This window comes from Lithobates pipiens, unplaced genomic scaffold, assembly GCF_037356315.1.
Source record: "Lithobates pipiens isolate NorthernLeopardFrog02 unplaced genomic scaffold, aLitPip1_a1.2 Scaffold_25, whole genome shotgun sequence".
Lineage (NCBI taxonomy): Eukaryota > Metazoa > Chordata > Amphibia > Anura > Ranidae > Lithobates > Lithobates pipiens.
This window is the reverse complement of record NW_027507787.1, coordinates 107,360,136-107,379,989: the sequence shown is the minus strand read 5'-3', so window position 1 is coordinate 107,379,989 and position 19,854 is coordinate 107,360,136. Positions and strand designations below refer to the sequence as shown.

At 46.4% G+C, this 19,854-nt stretch overlaps 7 pseudogenes; all 7 read right to left on the bottom strand.

The window, feature by feature from the left end:
* Positions 1-6,064: 6,064 nt before the first annotated feature.
* On the bottom strand, positions 6,065-6,183 carry LOC143931340 (5S ribosomal RNA; annotated as a pseudogene).
* Positions 6,184-9,528: 3,345 nt separating this feature from the next.
* On the bottom strand, positions 9,529-9,647 carry LOC143932469 (5S ribosomal RNA; annotated as a pseudogene).
* A 100-nt stretch (positions 9,648-9,747) lies between these two features.
* On the bottom strand, positions 9,748-9,866 carry LOC143932137 (5S ribosomal RNA; annotated as a pseudogene).
* Positions 9,867-10,187: 321 nt separating this feature from the next.
* Positions 10,188-10,306, bottom strand: LOC143932205 (5S ribosomal RNA; annotated as a pseudogene).
* Positions 10,307-10,626: 320 nt separating this feature from the next.
* On the bottom strand, positions 10,627-10,745 carry LOC143931267 (5S ribosomal RNA; annotated as a pseudogene).
* A 319-nt stretch (positions 10,746-11,064) lies between these two features.
* On the bottom strand, positions 11,065-11,183 carry LOC143931788 (5S ribosomal RNA; annotated as a pseudogene).
* Positions 11,184-11,283: 100 nt separating this feature from the next.
* Positions 11,284-11,402, bottom strand: LOC143931115 (5S ribosomal RNA; annotated as a pseudogene).
* Between the last annotated feature and the right edge of the window lie 8,452 nt (positions 11,403-19,854).

The window sequence follows — 19,854 nt, the reverse complement described above, 5'->3', positions numbered from 1 at the left end:
CTTCATCATTCTCTCGCCTAGGCCTATATGTCTGAGAACAGAGAACATGTATTGCCAATTAACCCTGTCAAATGCCTTCTCGGCATCAGTATTGACCAAAAGGCACGGGATTTTATGGGAGTTAGCAACCTGGAGCAAGTTCAAGACCTTGATAGTGTTGTCTCTTGCCTCCCTGTTGGGTATGAACCCCACCTGGTCCAGGTGTACGAGGGATTGTAGATGGTGTGCTAATCTAGAGGCAATAATTTTAGAAAACAGTTTCAAGTCCAGATTTAACAGGGAGATCGGTCTGTAACTGCCGCATTGGTGGGGATCTTTCCCCTCCTTAGGGATCAGCGATATGTGGGCTCTCAATGTGTCCCCGGGGAAGCCCGTCCCCGCGCCCAAAGCATTAAAGAAAGACACCAGGTGGGGTCCCAGAATTGGCAATAGGGTCTTATAATATTGTGCGGTGAAACCGTCCGGGCCCGGTGCCTTATCCAACTTCATTGCGGCCACAGCAGCTTGCAGTTCCTCAAAGGTGATCGGCGCTTCCAATACGGCCCGGGCTTCCGTGGACAGCGAGGGGAGTCGAGAATCTGCAATATAACCGTCTATGTGTACTTGTGTGCAATTAGAACTAGGTAGATTATAAAGACCTGAGTAAAATTCGCCGAAGGCCGTGGCAATCTGCTGTGGGGTGGAGGCCCGCTGGCCCTGCGCATCTAGCACCTGGGGGATGTAGGATGCTGATTTAATTGCTTTGACCGACTTGGCCAACATCTTCCCGCATTTATCTCCCGTTTCGTAGGACAGTCTACGCGAAAATTGTACCGCCGCTTTCGCCTTGTATTGGAGGGCTTCCGTTATTTGTGTACGAAGCGATGTCAATTCTATTTCCAAGGGTTGAGTGGGGGTACGCTTATGGGAGGACTCCACAGAGACCAATCGAGAGAGTAGATGGGCCAAGTGAGCATTCCTCTTTCGTTTCAGAATAGCTCCATGTTTGATTAAAACCCCCCGGATGACCGCCTTATGCGCTTCCCAGAGAATCCCGGGGTCGCCGCCTGGGGTAGCGTTTTCCCGGAAAAAAAGGTCAAGTTCTTTGGAGACATCTGCGAGGATCTCAGGGACCTGCAGAAGGCTTTCGTTCAACCGCCAAAAGAGGGACCTAGGCGAAGGTTGGGCGCTAAGGGTGTAAACTAAAGAAATGGGAGCATGGTCGGACCACGTGATCTGACCCAAGGCAGTGGAACTGACTAAGTGCAGTTGATCGTGGGGGATCAGGAAAAAATCTATCCTGGAATAAACTTTATGGGGAGGGGAGTAAAAAGTATAATCCCTCTCTCCGGGGTGCTGAAGTCGCCAGACGTCTATTAGTTGAGCGTCATGTAGTGTCTGTGTTACCCGTTTCCTACAGCTTGATGGTGCAGAGGACAACCCAGAGGACGTGTCAGACGCCGGAAACAAAGGCACATTGAGATCACCTCCTAAAATTAACTGGCCTGTTTTGATTTCCATCAATTTAGAAAGGGTGTGTCGGAGGAAGGTGTCTTGACGGTCGTTAGGGGCATAAAGCGTGGCCAGCGTGAATTGCGACTCCCCTATCTGTCCTACCAAAAAAAGGAAACGCCCTGCCGGGTCACTCGTAACCGTATGGCACAGCCAAGGTAGCTTACTGGAGACCAAAATAGATACCCCCTTGGACTTAGAGAGGGGGTTAGTGGAGTGATAAACCCTGGAGTAGTGTCTGTTTTGGAGTAGGGGGAGTTTATCTGATCTAAAGTGGGTCTCTTGAATAAAGGCTATGTCCGCGTCACTTTTTTTGAGGTCATGGAGGAGCATGCGTCTCTTTTCCGGGGTATTCAAACCCTTAGCATTTAAGGAGACCACCTTGACGGAGGCCACCGCCATGTCTCAAGAATGCGATAAGAGAGGACAGAAAAGAAACCGCAGGAAGGTGATGTTAGAGACAGACAAGGAGGGAACGGGAGGGCAAGAAAAGGGAGAGAGGGGGGAAGGAAAAGAAAGGAGAAGGGGGAAGAGAAGGGGGAAGGTCAGGGGGGAGTAAAAAAAAAAAAAAAAAAGGGGGGGGGTTTCCACCACTCCGGGATTTCTGGAGGTGGCTGGGAGTAAACTAATAAGAAGGCCTAGCCTTCGGTAGTGTACAGCACCGAAGTACCGGGAGTACACAGTGGCCTATGCGGGGTGAGGGCAGACGGGGGACCGGTGATGAGCCCCCAGGCCTCCCCCCCAACCCGGCGCACTCAAAAAAGAAGAAGAAGAAAAGGATGACTCTGCAATTATATAGAAAATTGGACGTATAGCATATATCACATGGAGCAAAAAAGAAAAAATATGAGAGACAGTGAGGAACAATCATACATAATATCAACATTCAACAAATAACATCAACATAAATTGTAACCTATTGCGATCGTGGTCCGCGACTCATCGCTGGATGTGGCCTCCAAAGTGAGGGACCAGGATAGAACACATAACCAAACAGGAACCTGGCACCTGTCGTGCAAACCTAGGCGGCTCAATATGGGAAGGGTAAGGTGAGAGGAAAAAAAAAAAAAAAGGGGAGGGGGGGGGGGTGAAGGGGGAGAACCAGGGGTGAGGAGAGAAACAGCTTGTCAATTATAGTATACATTTCCCCTCCCCCCCCCCAGCACCCCACCACAGCAGCATCATCACAGAACCATGGCACGGTACCCGGAACCCCCATGGGTCAGAAGAGTCTCGTGGAACTGCAGCCCTCCCGGCTGCTGTAAGCGATCTCTTTGGGCACTCTCAACCCTCTTGACAAATGCCAAGATGGTCACCTTGGGAAACAAGCAAAAAAAAAAAAACGAATCAACGCCAACAACATAAAAAGAAGCCTACAGGTACTAACCAGGCCCGACTCTTCTTAGCCTCCAAGATCAGACGAGATTGGGTGCTTTCAGAGTGATGTGGCCATAGGCAATCTCTTCAGGCACTCTCAACCCGCTTTACTCCACGCCGTCGGCAGCGGTACGGGTGAACGAGTGGTGCTCGGACTCTTTCCCCATCACTAATGGGACGAGGCAGGGGTGCCCTCTGTCTCCCCTCATTTTTATTCTGACACTGGAACCACTTATGTTTCACGTTCGGAATGACCCGAATATTACTGGCATATCCAAACCCTCGGCACACCACACCACAAAATTGCGGCGTAGGCTGACGATCTAATTTTTTCCGTCTCCAATCCACACATTTTGCTTCCCAATATACTTGCGTCTCTCCAGCGATACGGCAGCCTATCAAACTATAAAATCAATTGCGCCAAGTCAGCTGTATTGAATATATCGGTCCCGGATGGTGAGGCCAATAGGCTCCGCTCCGCTTTTCCATCTACTGGGCTGAAAAATCGATATGTTACCTGGGCGTTGACATCGCAGCGGATTTAGCGCAATTGTACCCGCTTAATTTTGTCCCTTTCCTGGATAGACTGAAATCTGATTTGGGAAACTGGCATGCTTTAACACTGACCTGGTTCGGGCGCTGTAATGCATTCAAAATGACGGCCCTCCCGCGGATCTTACACATGTTCCAGACATTACCGATCCGGTTACCCCCAATTTTTTTCAGACAACTGCAGGTGCTGCTCCGGGACTTTATTTGGGCGCGCAAACCGCCCAGAGCCCGTTTGCAATTGCTTGCCAGACCAAAGGACAAGGGGGGTCTGGGTCTCTCAGATCTCAGACAATACTACAGAGTGACTCTGCTAGCCAGAGTCGTTGATTGGCATTGTAATGGCCCACACAAGCAGTGGGTGGAGATGGAGATTGAGGATGGATCCATTCCCCTATTGACCTCCCCGTGGCTCCTGTCCTCCCTACCAAAAGACCTCAGAGGTCACCCCGTAGTGGGAGCTACGTTGGCTGTTGTGCGGAGGTTGTTCGGCTGCACACACATTGCTCCCCTGCCATCACCAATGACTCCGGTTATAGGTAATCCAGACTTCCCACCGGGATTTACCAGCAAGAAACTGCGACAGTTGACAGTGGTGGGGAAACAGCGACTGGGAGAGGTGTCGCCCTCGGGAGGGCTCCCGACCACGCAAACTGTCGCCGAGCTTTCTGACCCTCCGCTTGACTTGTTTAGTGCTTATCAACTTCGTCACTTTCTTCTGGCCATACAAAGGGCCCCCTACACTCCTAGAGACCTGACACCCTATGAATCCATCTGTCACAAAAGGGAACCTGTGCGACACACCCTCTCCCTCCTGTACAACCTATTGAGTAGTCAGGAGGAGGAGTCGACCCCCACCATTTATCCACAAATGGGAGAGGGACTTAGGCATCACATTTACCCCACAACAGATAGGGAAGATCCTGACCTTAGTACATAAAGCTTCTATCGCAAACCAATATCAAGAATCAGGATACAAGATAGTCTCACGCTGGTATAGAGTCCCATACCTTCTGAATAAAATGGATAGATCGATCCCGGATGTTTGTTGGAGGTGAAATTCAGATACGGGGATCATGGGATGCCTTTTCTGGGCATGCCCGGCCTTGAGGAACTTTTGGGTTCCCAGCAGCGTGCCTTCTACACTTGACCGAACAGCCTGTTCGAAAATACAAAAAAACCCTCACGATGCAACTCCTGAATGCCGCCCGGGCCTGCATTCCCGCACTGTGGAGGCAGCCTCAGCCCCCATCCAAGGTGCTGTGGTATTCCAAAGTTAATCATATTCTCCGGATGGAAGAATTGACCGCCACCCTTCACAACACTGAAGAGGCATTTAGTGTTACATGGAGGCCCTGCAGGTATTTTACTGGTACTCGAGACTACGTTTGGGAGGTGAGCAGTGCCTCTGTCCCAGAAAACGACTGAACATCTAATGTTTACCTACGTAGGCCATGTCTGCCCTGGGTGGCATTCCCCCCTCCCTTTTTGTCTTTATTTTTCTTTTTTTTCCCGCCGCCATCCCCCCACCTCCTCTCTCTCCGTCTTTGCACTCTCTTCTTCCCCCGTCCTCCCTTTTGACTATGCCTTGTCTCCTTACTAGCCTTCGGGACCCAGAAGAACCCCAGGGTTCTGGACATGACCGGCTCATATTTTACTCTGGTTCACGTAGGTCATGATAAGCTGGCTCGCTGTGGTCCCAGTTGTTCTCCATGATTACATTTGTCTGAACGGAGCTGCACTACTCCGTTACTCAGTACTTCTGTACTACATGTCGGAGGTGGGGTTTCTCTCTTTTCTGCATGAAACTGTAGGACTCCCCTCTGAGAACCCAGAGTTATTTGGCTGCCTATTTTTTGTTACAATGTAATTGTGACCCTGGGTCATGCTGTATGGTTGACTGTTATATTTATGTTGTTCTACTTAATAAAAGAATAATTAAAAAAAAAAATAAGTCAATGCCAACAACTTAAAACTAAAGCCTATGGCATCGAGAAATCCCAGGCGGTCTCCCATCCAGGTACTAACCAGGTCCCAACCCTGCTTAGCCTCTGAGATCAAATGCACGCTCAACCCTCTTGACAAACGCCAAGATGGTCATCTTGGGAAACAGACAAAAAAAACAAGTCAACGCCAACAACATAAAAAGAAGCCTGCGGCATTTGGAAAACCCAGGCGGTCTCCCATCCAGGTACAAACCAGGTCCAACCCTGCTTAGCCTCTGAGACCAAACGAGATTGGGCGCTTTCAGGGTGTTGTGCCCGTAGGCAATTTCTTTGTGCACTCTCAACCCTCTTGACAAATGCCAAGATGGTCACCTTGGGAAACAAGGGAAAAAAAACAGGTCAAAGCCAACAACATAAAAAGAATCCTACGGCATCCGGTATTCCCAGGCGATCTCCCAATCAAGACACTAACCAGGCCAGATCCTTCTATGTCACCTGGTCTTCCCAGGCAGTCTCCCATCCAGGTACTAACCAGGCCTGACGCTGCTAAGCCTCTGAAATCAGACGAGATCGGGTGCTTTCAGGGTGATGTGGCCGTAAGCGTTCTCTTCAAGACACGCCCAACCCTCTTGACAAACGCCAAGATGGTCGCCTTGAGAAACAAGCGAAATAAACAGTTCAAAGCCAACAACATAAAAAGAAGCCTATGGCACCTGGTATTTCCAGGCGGTCTCCCATCCAGGTACTAACCAGGCCCGACACTGTTTAGCCTCTGAGATCAGATGAGATTGGGCGCTTTCAGGGTGATGGGGCCGTAGGTGATCTCTTTGGGCACTCTCAACCCTCTTGTTAAATGCCAAGATGGTCACCTTGGTAAACAAGCAAAATAAACAGGTAAACGCCAACAACATAAAAAGAAGCATACTTCTGTTTAAAACTGTTTGCCTGCCGCCCGCCGCCCCCCCATTACAGGGAGGCAGCCGGCGCCCGGCAACGCGCCCAATCCTGGGCTATTACCCAATACGGGTAGTCCTACGTGGGGAACGTAACTGGACATGGACAACCCGGAAAACCCCGCCCCTCACTTTCTCCCCACGCTTTCTTATTAGTTACTTGGTACAACATTGTTTGTCTGCTGCAACTAGGGACCTTGCAGTCTAGCATCCGCAGTCCCACTTGTGGGAAGTTGGATGCTCTTTGTGTTACGCTGGTAGGCTTAGAACATACTCGGTTATCTTTTTTTTTTGTTTGTGAGCTGTGAAGAGCTTTTATGTCATTGACCGTGTACCATAACCTCTGCAATCCCTGTCCTATTTTGCACTTGATGATATATGTGCCAAGCTTTCTGTTATTATCTCTTTGATACCTGTCTTTTCTTTTCATTTAATAAACATATATTAAACAAAAAAAAAAAAAAGTCCACTGAAGCCCACACACGAGCGGATTGTCCGCTGAAATGTGTTTCGACGGACTAAGTACGCCATACAGTCTGCTCGTGTGTACGCGGCATACGGCATCCAGTATTCCCAGGCGATCTCCCAATCAAGACACTAACCGGACCAGATCCTTCTATGGCACCTGGTCTTCCCAGGCAGTCTCCCATCCAGGTACTAACCAGGCCTGACGCTGCTTAGCCTCTGAATTCAGACAAGATCGGGTGCTTTCAGGTTGATGTGGCCGTAAGCGTTCTCTTCAAGGCACGCCCAACCCTCTTGACAAACGCCAAGATGGTCACCTTGAGAAACAAGCAAGAAAAACAAAATCAAAGCCAACAACATAAAAAGAAGCCTATGGGCTTACAGCGGACCTTAAAAGATGGGACCCACTAGCTCTGTCATGGTTCGGACGCTGTAATGTGTTGAAGATGAACGCGATGCCACGACTTCTGTATCTACTACAAGCCTTACCTATCAAAATACCCCAGACTTTCTTTCATGCGGTTCGCTCAATCTTTATCAAGTTCCTCTGGCGCAGAAAACATATGCGTATTGGTAGGGCAATGCTATTGCGACCGAAATTGCGGGGAGGTATTGGCTTCCCGAACCCTGCTCTATATTACACAACGATGCACATGACACCGGGGGTTGACTGGTGCCGGTGTTCTGCCATATACTGTCCGGCCATGATATAGTGTCCACGCCGTACTGCGCATGCGCAGTACGGAGCAGACGAAGCTTCGGAAAATCTCCGAAGCTGAACGGCGCCTGCGCGGTGAGTGGAGGTGGTAGCCCCACCATCCAAGCGGACATAGGGTTGTGAATATTAGAGGGCCCCTCGCAGGCGAGCTTCGCTCGCCACGCTTCGGGCTCGGCCTCGCTGCGCTCGGCTCTTTTATATTCTTACTCTATGTCCACTTGGATAGTGGGGAAAGAACCTGGACTCAGTGCGCAGGCGCCGTTCATGCTCGGCAATTTTCGGAATCTGTGTTGCTGTGTACTGCGCATGCGCAGTACACAGCGGACACTATCCGATGGGGGACCATATGTGATAAGACACCGGCATAGGGAACTGAAGCTATGGGTCAAGCTAGAGCAGGAGATGGCGCGGGTTCCACTGGCTGGTCTGCCTTGGGCGGGGAGGCCATTGGAGCCCTGTGTGACTACTCACCCGTTAATTGGCCCCTCACTCGCCGAGATGGATAGTTTTTTTCACCTTTCCCACCTGACTAACTTCCCTTCTCCTATGACCCCAATTATTGGACATCCTAGATTCCCTCCGGGCCTGTCTGACCAGGCCTTTACCAGGCAAGCCCCGAAAGGGCTTCTGAGAGCAGCCCTATTTCTTGGACCCACGGGCTTGATTCCCATGGGGACCATACTGCTAGAGCAAGTACCTGTTGCATTGGATAGCTGGAGAGCTAGACAGCTAATCCATTTCCTCGGATCACTACCTAACCATTCGTTCTTCTCTAGACAATTCCACCCCTTCAAGGAACTTTGCCTGGATGATGGCCCAATTCGTGGTTCCCTCTCTAGGTCCTACCAAATCCTGACAGACGCACAATCCTCCACGGATCCACCCTTCCTAGCTAAATGGAAAAGGGACTTACAAACTACATTCTCCAAACCACAGAAGGACAGAATACTCTTTTTCGCCCATAAGTCGTCACTCTGCAGTAAATATCAGGAGATCTCATATAAGCTGATCTCACGCTGGTATCGTACACCGGTGGTGTTGGCCAAAATATTCCCCGGTCAATCTGACCGCTGCTGTCGCTGTGGGCAACAGGCTGGCACCATTCTCCACATTTTCTGGGAATGCCCTAAATTACAAACATTCTGGTAGCCTGTCCTGAGACTCATCCACAAGTTCACAGAGATTTCCTTAGCCAATGATCCCGCAGCAGTTCTTCTCACTCTAACTCCTATGTCGAGAAAGCGTTATCATAAGTCCTTACTTAAACATCTCCTCAATGCAGCTAGGGCCTGCATCCCAAGTCAGTGGAAAGAGCAATCTGCTCCAATGGTGACCCAGTGGTTCGCAAGGGTAAATGATATTGAACGAATGGAAGACCTGACTGCCACAATGAGGGATAAAACGGAGGAGCATGGGAACAGATGGTTCTACTGGACCCAGTTTCGCTTTTCGGAAGAATACCTCCGCGAGACATAGTAAGCTCATGGTGATCATTGGAGATCGCTGTTCCAAACGTTGGACAGCTGATGATCTGGTGAGCCGAGGGCGTCTCTTTCTCCCTGGGAGGGGACCCCATCCTATCCACTCTACCCACGACACCCCCTTACCCCTTCTTTTCCTTTTCTGCCATTTCCTTCCCCAATCTTCTCTTTCCCCTTCTCCCTCTTTTCAGTTCTACTATTTCCCTTCTTAACTCAAAAAAGGGAAAAGAAAATGGTAGGTTCCGACCCCATTTGACTACTACACAATACTCTTCCCCTATCTATGGATATCTAAACTCTTCGAGGGTAGCAGGGCTAGTATCAATAATATTTTAAGTAGTAGAGGATCCCAACGAGATGTAGCTTTAATCTCATCTTCATATGACCGCAAAGCTGTACACGTGCTATTCTCCTCTGACTTCTTACCATTGGCTCTGATATCCATGCAATATGATCGTTTGTTTGTAACTATTTGTATCACACATTCTGTGAAGTTGCCTTTGCATTGTATGTCGCATACTACTAAATAAAAAAAAATAAAAAAAAGAAGCCTATGGCACCTGGTATTCCCAGGCGGTCTCCCATCCAGGTACTAACCAGGCCTGACACTGTTTAGCATCCGAGATCAGACGAGATTGGGCGCTTTCAGGGTGATGGGGCCATAGGTGATCTCTTCGGGCACTCTCAACCCTCTTGACAAACGCCAAGATGGTCACCTTGGGAAACAAGTGAAAAAAAAACAGGTCAAGGCCAACAACATAAAAAGAAGCCTACAGCACCTAGTATTCCCTGGTGGTCTCCAATCCAGGTACTAGCAAGGCCCAACCCTGTTTAGCTTCTGAGATCAGAGGAGATAGGGTGCTTTCAGGGTTATGTGCCCATAGGCAATTTCTTTGGGCATTCTCAACCCTCTTGACAAATGCCAAGATAGTCACCTTGAGATACAAGTGAAAAAAAACAGGTCAATGTCAACAACATAAAAAGAAGAATACGGCACCTAGTATTCCAACGCCATCTCCCATCCAGGTACTAACTAGGCCCAACCCTTCTTAGCCTCAGAGAAGAGAAGAGATAGGGCTCTTTCAGGGTGATGCTGCTATAAGCGATCTCTTTGGGCACTCTCAACCCTCTTGACAAATGCCAAGATGGTCACCTTGGGAAACAAGCAAAAAAAAAAAAACGAATCAACGCCAACAACATAAAAAGAAGCCTACAATAACTGGTATTCCCTGGTGGTCTCCCATCCAGGTACTAACCAGGCCCGACTCTTCTTAGCCTCCAAGATCAGATGAGATTGGGTGCTTTCAGAGTGATGTGGCCATAGGCAATCTCTTCAGGCACTCTCAACCCTCTTGACAAACACCAAGATGGTCACTTTGGGAAACAAGCGAAAAAAAAACAGGTCAACGCCAACAACATAAAAAGAAGTCTACGACACCTGGTATTCCCAGGCGGTCTCCCATCCAGGCACTAACAAGGCACGACTCTTCTTAGCCTCCAACATCAAACGAGATCGGGTGCTTTCAGGGTGATGTGCCCGTAGGCAATCTCTTCAGGCACTTTCAACCCTCTTGACAAACGCCAAGATGGTCACCTTGGGAAACAAGTGAAAAAAAAACCAGGTCAAGGCCAACAACATAAAAGGAAGCCTACAGCACCTAGTATTCCCAGGTGGTCTCCAATCCAGGTACTAGCAAGGCCCAACCCTGTTTAGCTTCTGAGATCAGAGGAGATCGGGCGCTTTCAGGGTTATGTGCCCATAGGCAATCTCTTTGGGCATTGTCAACCCTCTTGAAAAAAGCCAAGATAGTCACCTTGAGATACAAGCGAAAAAAAACAGGTCAATGTCAACAACATAAAAAGAAGAATACGGCACCTGGTATTCCAACGCCATCTCCCATCCAGGTACTAACTAGGCCCAACCCTTCTTAGCCTCAGAGAAGAGAAGAGATAGGGTTCATGCAGGGTGATGCTGCTATAAGCGATCTCTTTGGGCACTCTCAACCTTCTTGACAAATGCCAAGATGGTCACCTTGGGAAACAAGCAAAAAAAAAAACGAATCAACGCCAACAACATAAAAAGAAGCCTACAATAACTGGTATTCCCAGGTGGTCTCCCATCCAGGTACTAACCAGGCCCGACTCTTCTTAGCCTCCAAGATCAGACGAGATTGGGTGCTTTCAGAGTGATGTGGCCATAGGCAATCTCTTCAGGCACTCTCAACCCTCTTGACAAACACCAAGATGGTCACTTTGGGAAACAAGCGGAAAAAAAACAGGTCAACGCCAACAACATTAAAAGAAGTCTACGACACCTGGTATTCCCAGGCGGTCTCCCATCCAGGTACTAACAAGGCCCGACTCTTCTTAGCCTCCAAGATCAAACGAGATCGGGTGCTTTCAGGGTGATGTGCCCGTAGGCTATCTCTTCAGGCACTTTCAACCCTCTTGACAAACGCCAAGATGGTCACCTTGGGAAACAAGCAAAAAAAATAAAAATAAGTCGGAAGCTAGAGACAATACGGCCCGAGTCCTCAATTTAATCCATGCGGCGCATGTACAGGGAAGGCCCTTGCTTATGTTGTCAACGGACGCGGAGAAGGCCTTTGACAGGGTGGCCTGGCACTTTATGTAGGCCACCCTGGAACATATAGGTCTTGGCTCCAACATGATGAGCTGGGTAATGTCGCTTTACTCCACGCCGTCGGCAGCGGTACGGGTGAACGAGTGGTGCTCGGACTCTTTCCCCATCACTAATGGGACGAGGCAGGGGTGCCGTCTGTCTCCCCTAATTTTTATTCTGACACTGGAACCACTTATGTGTCACGTTCGGAATGACCCGAATGTTACTGGCATATCCAAACCCTCGGCACACCACAAAATTGTGGCGTACACTGACGATCTAATTTTTTTCCGTCTCCAATCCACACATTTTGCTTCCCAATATACTTGCGTCTCTACAGCGATACGGCAGCCTATCAAACTATAAAATCAATTGCGCCAAGTCGGCTGTATTGAATATATCGGTCCCGGATGGTGAGGCCAAGAGGCTCCGCTCCGCTTTTCCATTCTACTGGGCTGAAAAATCTATATGTTACCTGGGCGTTGACATCGCAGCGGATTTAGCGCAATTGTACCCGCTTAATTTTGTCCCTCTCCTGGATAGACTGAAATCTGATTTGGGAAACTGGCATGCTTTAACACTGACCTGGTTCGGGCGATGTAATGCATTCAACATGGGTTACCCCCAACTTTTTTCAGACAACTGCAGGTGCTGCTCCGGGACTTTATTTGGGCGTGCAAACCGCCCAGAGCCCGTTTGCAATAGCTTGCCAGACCAAAGGACTAGGGGGGTCTGGGTCTCCCAGATCTCAGACAATACTACAGAGTGACTCTGCTAGCGAGAGTCGTTGATTGGCATTGTAATGGCCCACACAAGCAGTGGGTGGAGATGGAGATTGAGGATGGATCCATTCCCCTATTGACCTCCCCGTGGCTCCTGTCCTCCCTACCAAAAGACCTCAGAGGTCACCCCGTAGTGGGAGCTACGTTGGCTGTTGTGCGGAGGTTGTTCCGCTGCACACACATTGCTCCCCTGCCATCACCAATGACTCCGGTTATAGGTAATCCAGACTTCCCACCGGGATTTACCAACAAGAAACTGCGACAGTTGACAGTGGTGGGGAAACAGCGTCTGGGAGAGGTTTGGCCCTCGGGAGGGCTCCCGACCACGCAAACTGTCGCCGAGCTTTCTGACCCTCCGCTTGACTTTTTTAGTACTTATCAACTTCGTCACTTTCTTCTGGCCATACAAAGGGCCCCCTACACTCCTAGAGACCTGACACCCTATGAATCCATCTGTCACAAAAGGGAACCTGTGCGACACACCCTCTCCCTCCTGTACAACCTATTGAGTAGTCAGGAGGAGGAGTCGACCCCCACCATTTATCCACAAATGGGAGAGGGACTTAGGCATCACATTTACCCCACAACAGATAGGCAAGATCCTGACCTTAGTACATAAAGCTTCCATCGCAAACCAATATCAAGAATCAGGATACAAGATAGTCTCACGCTGGTATAGAGTCCCATACCTTCTGAATAAAATGGATAGATCGATCCCGGATGTTTGTTGGAGGTGAAATTCAGATACAGGGACCATGGGACACCTTTTCTGGGCATGCCCGGCCTTGAGGAACTTTTGGGTTCCCAGCAGCGTGCCTTGACCGAACAGCCTGTTCGAAAATACAAAAAAACCCTCACAATGCAACTCCTGAATGCCGCCCGGGCCTGCATTCCCGCACTGTGGAGGCAGCCTCAGCCCCCATCCAAGGTGCTGTGGTATTCCAAAGTCAATCATATTCTCCAGATGGAAGAATTGACCGCCACCCTTCACAACACTGAAGAGGCTGTTAGTGTTACATGGAGGCCCTGGAGGTATTTTACTGGTACTCGAGACTACATTCGGGAGGTGAGCAGTGCCTCTGTCCCAGAAAACGACTGAAAATCTAACGTTTACCTACGTAGGCCATGTCTGCCCTGGGTGGCATTCCCTCCCTCCCTTTTTGTCTTTATTTTTCTTTTTTTCCCTGCCGCATTCCCCCCCACCTCCTTTCTCTCCGTCTTTGCACTCTCTTCTTCCCCCGTCCTCCCTTTTGACTATGCCTTGTCTCCTTACTAGCCTTCGGGACCCAGAAGAACCCCAGGGTTCTGGACATGCCCGGCTCATATTTTACTCTGGTTCACGTAGGTCATGATAAGCTGGCTCGCTGTGGTCCCAGTTGTTCTCCATGATTACATTTGTCCGAACGGAGCTGCACTAGTTATACTGTACTACATGTCGGAGGTGGGGTTTCTCTCTTTTCTGCATGAAACTGTAGGACTCCCCTCTGAGAACCCAGAGTTATTTGGCTGCCTATTTTTTGTTACCATGTAATGGTGACCCTGTGTCATGCTGTATGGTTGACTGTTATATTTATGTTGTTTTACTTAATAAAAGAATAATAAAAATAAAAAAAAATAAGTCAATGCCAACAACTTAAAACTAAAGCCTATGGCATCGAGAAATCCCAGGCGGTCTCCCATCCAGGTACTAACCATGTCCCAACCCTGCTTAGCCTCTGAGATCAAATGCACGCTCAACCCTCTTGACAAACGCCAAGATGGTCACCTTGGTAAACAAGCGAAAATAAACAGGTAAGCGCCAACAACATAAAAAGAAGCCTACGGCGCCTGGTATTCACAGATGGTCTCCCATACAGGTATTAACCAGGCCGTACACTGCTAGGCCTCCGAGATCAGATGAGATTGTGCGCTTTCAGGGTGATGTGGCCATAGGTGTTCTATTTAGACACTCTCAACCCTCTTGACAAATAGCAAGATGGTTATCTTGGGAAACAAGTGAAAAAAAACAGGTCAACGCCAACAACATAGACCCTGGCGGTCTCCCATCTGACCCAGACCCTGCTTAGCCTCTGAGATCGGGCGCTTTCAGCGTGATGTGACCTCAGGCGAACGCTTTGGGACATACTCAAAACTCTTGACTGATGCTAAAATGGTCACCTTGGGAAACAAGCGAAAGAAAAACAGGTCAAAGCCAACAATATAAAAAGATTCCTACGGCACCTTTAATTAGGTACTATCCAGGCCGGACCCTGCTTAGCCTCTGAGATCAGATGAGATCGGGCGCTTTCAGGGGGATGTGGTCATAGGAGATTTCTTTGGGCTCTCCCAGCCCTCTTGACAAATGCCAAGATGATCACCTTGGGAAACAAGTGGAAAAAAAAAACATGTCAACGCCAACAACATAAAAAGAATCCTACGACACCTGGTATTCCCAGTTGGTCTCCCACCCAGTTACTAATCAGGCCGGACAATGCTTAGCCTCCGAGATCAGACAAGATCAGGCACTTTCAAGGTGATGGGGCCATAGGCGATCTCTTTGGGCACTCTCAACCATCTTGACAAACGCCAACATGGTCATCTTGGGAAACAAGTGAAAAAAACCAAGTCATTGCCAACAGTTTCCTTGCCTGAAATAGGCATCTCAGAACTGCCAACTAATCCCAGGAGACAATACTTCGCCTCCATCCTGGTGGAGGTTCCAAACACCCGATCAATGGTTCCTGTCACCTCTGTCCAGTAGCGGATCAACTTCGGGCATCTCCAAAACATGTGCATCATGTCTCCCACCATGTTCCCGCACCGGGGGCAACTTGCGTCCGGCCGTTCGGCCAAACTGAAAAAGTTTATGAGGAGCATAATAGGTTCTATATAATAAGATCAGATGTGACATCCTCTGTGACGAGAGCCATAATTCACCAAAGGCAGGATTCCTGTGGCCAAGTATAGCTCACCCGGCCTTGTATAGTGTGTTGCGGTGGTCAGGGAAAGAGGACGATAGGCAGGGACAGTGTATTTACTGCTTGGGAACCTAGCACTGTTACAGTGGGTGTTAGTGCCTCCTGCACAGTACACACCTGAAGCTACCCTTTATTACTGGTGTTCAATTTCTGCAATACATGCATCTGCAGTGCAAAAGTTAGAGTGGGTGTTGTGTGCCACCTTATTGCTGGTGTTCTGTTTCTGTAATACAGGAACCTAGCACTGTTACAGTGCTAGGGTGTACAGAGAAGCTGGTATATATAGAAGACTACAGCATACAGAAGAAAGGCTAGTGAATACAGAATACAGACTCGTGTATGTAGATAGGCTTGAGTATACAGAGATGCTAGAGTAAACAGTGAGGCTGGGGTACACAGAGAGGCTAATTTAAAGAGAGGCTAGTATATACAAGGATGTTAGTGTATATAGAGAGGTTAATGTATAGAGAGGGTCGAGAGTATACAGAAAGGACAGTGCATATAGAGAAACTAGTGTATACAGAAGACAGGCTTGGGTATACATCAAAGATGACAGTGTATACAGAAGACTGGGTAGTGCATACAGAGAGTCTAGTGGGTAAAAAAGACAGGCTGGTGTATTCTAGCTAGTTTTTACAGTCTAGTGTATACAGAAGACAGGCTGTGGTATACAGAGGGTTTAGTGTATTCAGAGAGTCTAGTGTATACAGTCGGTGAGTGTATACATAATACTGGCTAGTTCAGACAGTTTTTACAGAGATGCAAGGTTGTACAGAGAAGCTAGTATATATAGAAGACAGAAGAAAGGCTAGTGAATACAGAATAGAGACTCGTGTATGCAGATAGGCTTGAGTATACAGCGATGCTAGAGTAAACAATGAGGCTGGGGTACACAGAGAGGCTAGTTTAAAGAGAAGCTAGTATATACAAAGATGTTAGTGTATATAGAGAGGTTAGTGTATAGAGAGAGTCGAGTGTATACAGATAGGACAGTGCATATAGAGAAACTAGTGTATACAGAAGACAGGCTTGGGTATACATCAAAGATGACAGTGTATACAGAAGACTGGGTAGTGCATACAGAGAGTCTAGTGGGTAAAGAAGACAGGCTGGTGTATTCTAGCTAGTTTTTACAGTCTAGTGTATACAGAAGACAGGCTGTGGTATACAGAGGGTTTAGTGTATTCAGAGAGTCTAGTGTATACAGTCGGTGAGTGTATACATAATACTGGCTAGTTCAGACAGTTTTTACAGAGATGCAAGGTTGTACAGAGAAGCTAGTATATATAGAAGACAGAAGAAAGGCTAGTGAATACAGAATACAGACTCGTGTATGCAGATAGGCTTGAGTATACAGCGATGCTAGAGTAAACAATGAGGCTGGGGTACACAGAGAGGCTAGGTTAAAGAGAAGCTAGTATATACAAAGATGTTAGTGTATATAGAGAGGTTAGTGTATAGAGAGAGTCGAGTGTATACAGATAGGACAGTGCATATAGAGAGACTAGTGTATACAGAAGACAGGCTTGGGTATACATCCAAGCTGACAGTGTATACAGAAGACTGGGTAGTGTATACAGAGAGTCTAGTGGGTACAGAAGACAGGCTGGTGTATTCTAGCTAGTTTTTACAGTCTAGTGTATACAGAAGACAGGCTGTGGTATACAGAGGGTTTAGTGTATTACAGAGATGCAGGGGTGTACAGAGAAGCTAGTATATATAGAAGACTACAGCATACAGAAGAAAGGCTAGTGAATAAAGAATAAAGGCTGGCTTCTACGGAGAGGCTAGTGTATGCAGAACACTATCTAGGGTATATAGAGAGGCTAGATTATACAGAGAGGCTAGTGCATAGAGTGATGCTATTGTATATAGAAGCCTGGTTAGTGTATACAGAGAAGCTAGTGTGTACAGAAGAAAGGCTAGACAGGCTATAAGAGTGACACGTTTTTACAGAAGACAGTTTGGGGTATACAGAGATGCTAGTTTATACAGAGAGACTAATGTATACAGAAGACAGGCTAGGGCATACAGAAGACAGAAGACGGGCTAGTGTATTCAGAACATAGGCTAGTGTATATCGAAGACAAGCTATTGTATGCAGAGACCGGCTAGTGTAAACATGCTGGTGTATATAGAGAGGCTAGTGAATTTAGAGGGTAGGCTAAGTGATAACAGAAGACAATCTGGGCTATACAGAGACTTTTCATCATTTCATCTAGCTCACATCTCTAATGGAGTTTGTCTCATTGCCATGTTATGCCTTTTCATTCTTATGCTAAATATAGATTATACTCACTACACGATTTTAATCATCCACATCAAGCATGCAATAAAACTATCATACATATAAATAAACCATGTACTCTTTTGCTCTATTTTGCATATTTGTAATTCCAACATCAACTGTCACATTGAGTATGTGACAGTCCTGACACACCATCCTGACTTATTTTTCTTTATTTCTTATTAGAAATAGAGAGTACTATCTCAAAATCCGGTTAAATCTATTCACTTCGATGAGTTCTACCGCTAATTGTACGGTAATGCAAAATGTATCTCTCTGCACTATGATCTTAATCATAATAATAATAATAATAGGATTGTCTAATGCAAAGATCAACTAGTCTAATATAAGCTTTCTCATTGGTACCGGCATATCCTTTAAATTTAGACTAAAGCAACTATTTCTCGGACATTTTCAAGCTAAGCTTTCAATCTCTTACCTTTGAAAAGCGATACTTCCTCCCTACAACATTAAGCCATTTAAATGTCCTATTGGTCGCCTATATTATACAACTCTCTGAAAAGCCTATATGTAGAGAATAAAACTAGTCTTACATCTTAATAAAACAGTTTTATTGCTCAACCAGTATCAGCTGTCATGACAAATAAACGTTTCCACTGTTTGACTCTATTTTCTGTATTACTTCTTTTTCTCCACCTTAACTGTCACAGTTAAAACACAGTGACAAAACATTTCTTTTTACCGCAGCAAAATGTGAGAAAAGCAGTGTAAGCCGTCTTTCTGCCATATGCTTCAGAAATTTAATGTACCGCTTTTAAATCCATATCAATTCCACATAACCGTGAACCGTCTTACAATTTTAACATTTACTGATAGCAATTACTGATATTACATTATGACTATACCAGTGGAAAAGGACCGCGTAATGGAACTGTGAAATTAATCATAATCTCAGCGTTAACTTAGCTGATAAATTCACGATTTACTCAACGATTTACTCAACGACTTAAACTTAGATTTTTTTCATTCTAAGTCTATTTAATCTTAAATAATTTATACTATATTCTACTGTACTCTTAAATTATGTACTGTTGTTCTGTATTTTAGCCGTTCTCATATTTTGTTTTATGTTGCAACCATCGAATCTCATTGCTATTCCGACATTCTGCCTTAATGAGGATATTACCCTTTTGTGTATTCACGTTATCTCGACCTATATGCCTCAATATTTTCCTAATTTGTTTTGCTATACTTATTATTATTATATTATAGAGATTATTAACTCTAAATCATTGTAAACCTAACCATAGTTATAATGTCTACAGCTAATTTTACGTTAAAGCAAAAGTCACACAAAACCATCTTTTTAAATCCTTTTACACACTGCACATAAGAGCAATGCAACCATCTCTCGCGACCTCTATGCAATAGGATTCTCTTTCTGACTCTATTTTGTGTATTACTTCTTCTCCACATTAACTGTCGCACTGATAACCATTTGTAACACCTAACACTTGCAACACATTTTTTAACAGCAGCAAAATGTGAGAAAAGCAGTGGGGCGGTTTACTTGATTGAGAAGTGGTTGCAGTAGCAAAGCATAGCAATACAGTTTGATTACATTAATAACACATAATGCAACTATTTTACATTCACCTCATGCATACATCCTAATGTAAGCTGTCTATCACTATTAATGTTCATGGTTACTGATACATTATGCCGATAAGCAGTGGAAACGGAAAACAGTCAGTGTAAGCCGTCTTCGTGCGTTACAAAATTAATGGAACGATTTAAACGTTGGAATTTTCAAGCTACGTCAATTTACTATTAAATACCCTTTAGCTGCTTAGCTCACACTTTGCTGTATGTAGCCGCGTTTACATGTAAGTAACCAATGGGGATTGACATTTCATGTCCATCTCACATCTCTAATGCAATTTGCCTCTTTGCCATGTCATACTTTGCCATTTATTATACCTTCTCATCCGATAGAAACCTAGTCGTTGCTGATATTTCATGATTACAGCAATCATCTCATCTAATTGCTATTCCGACAATATGATCATTTCTCAATCATTTTGAAGCTACTGCAAGTAACGCTTCCGATCTCTTTTATATATTAAGTAATATTTAGCTGCTTAGCTCACACTTTGCTGTATGTAGCCACGTTAACTGTATTAATGGTTACATGTAAATAACCAATGGGGATTGACATTTCATCTCTAATTCACATTCACATTTCTAATGCAGTTTGTCTCTTT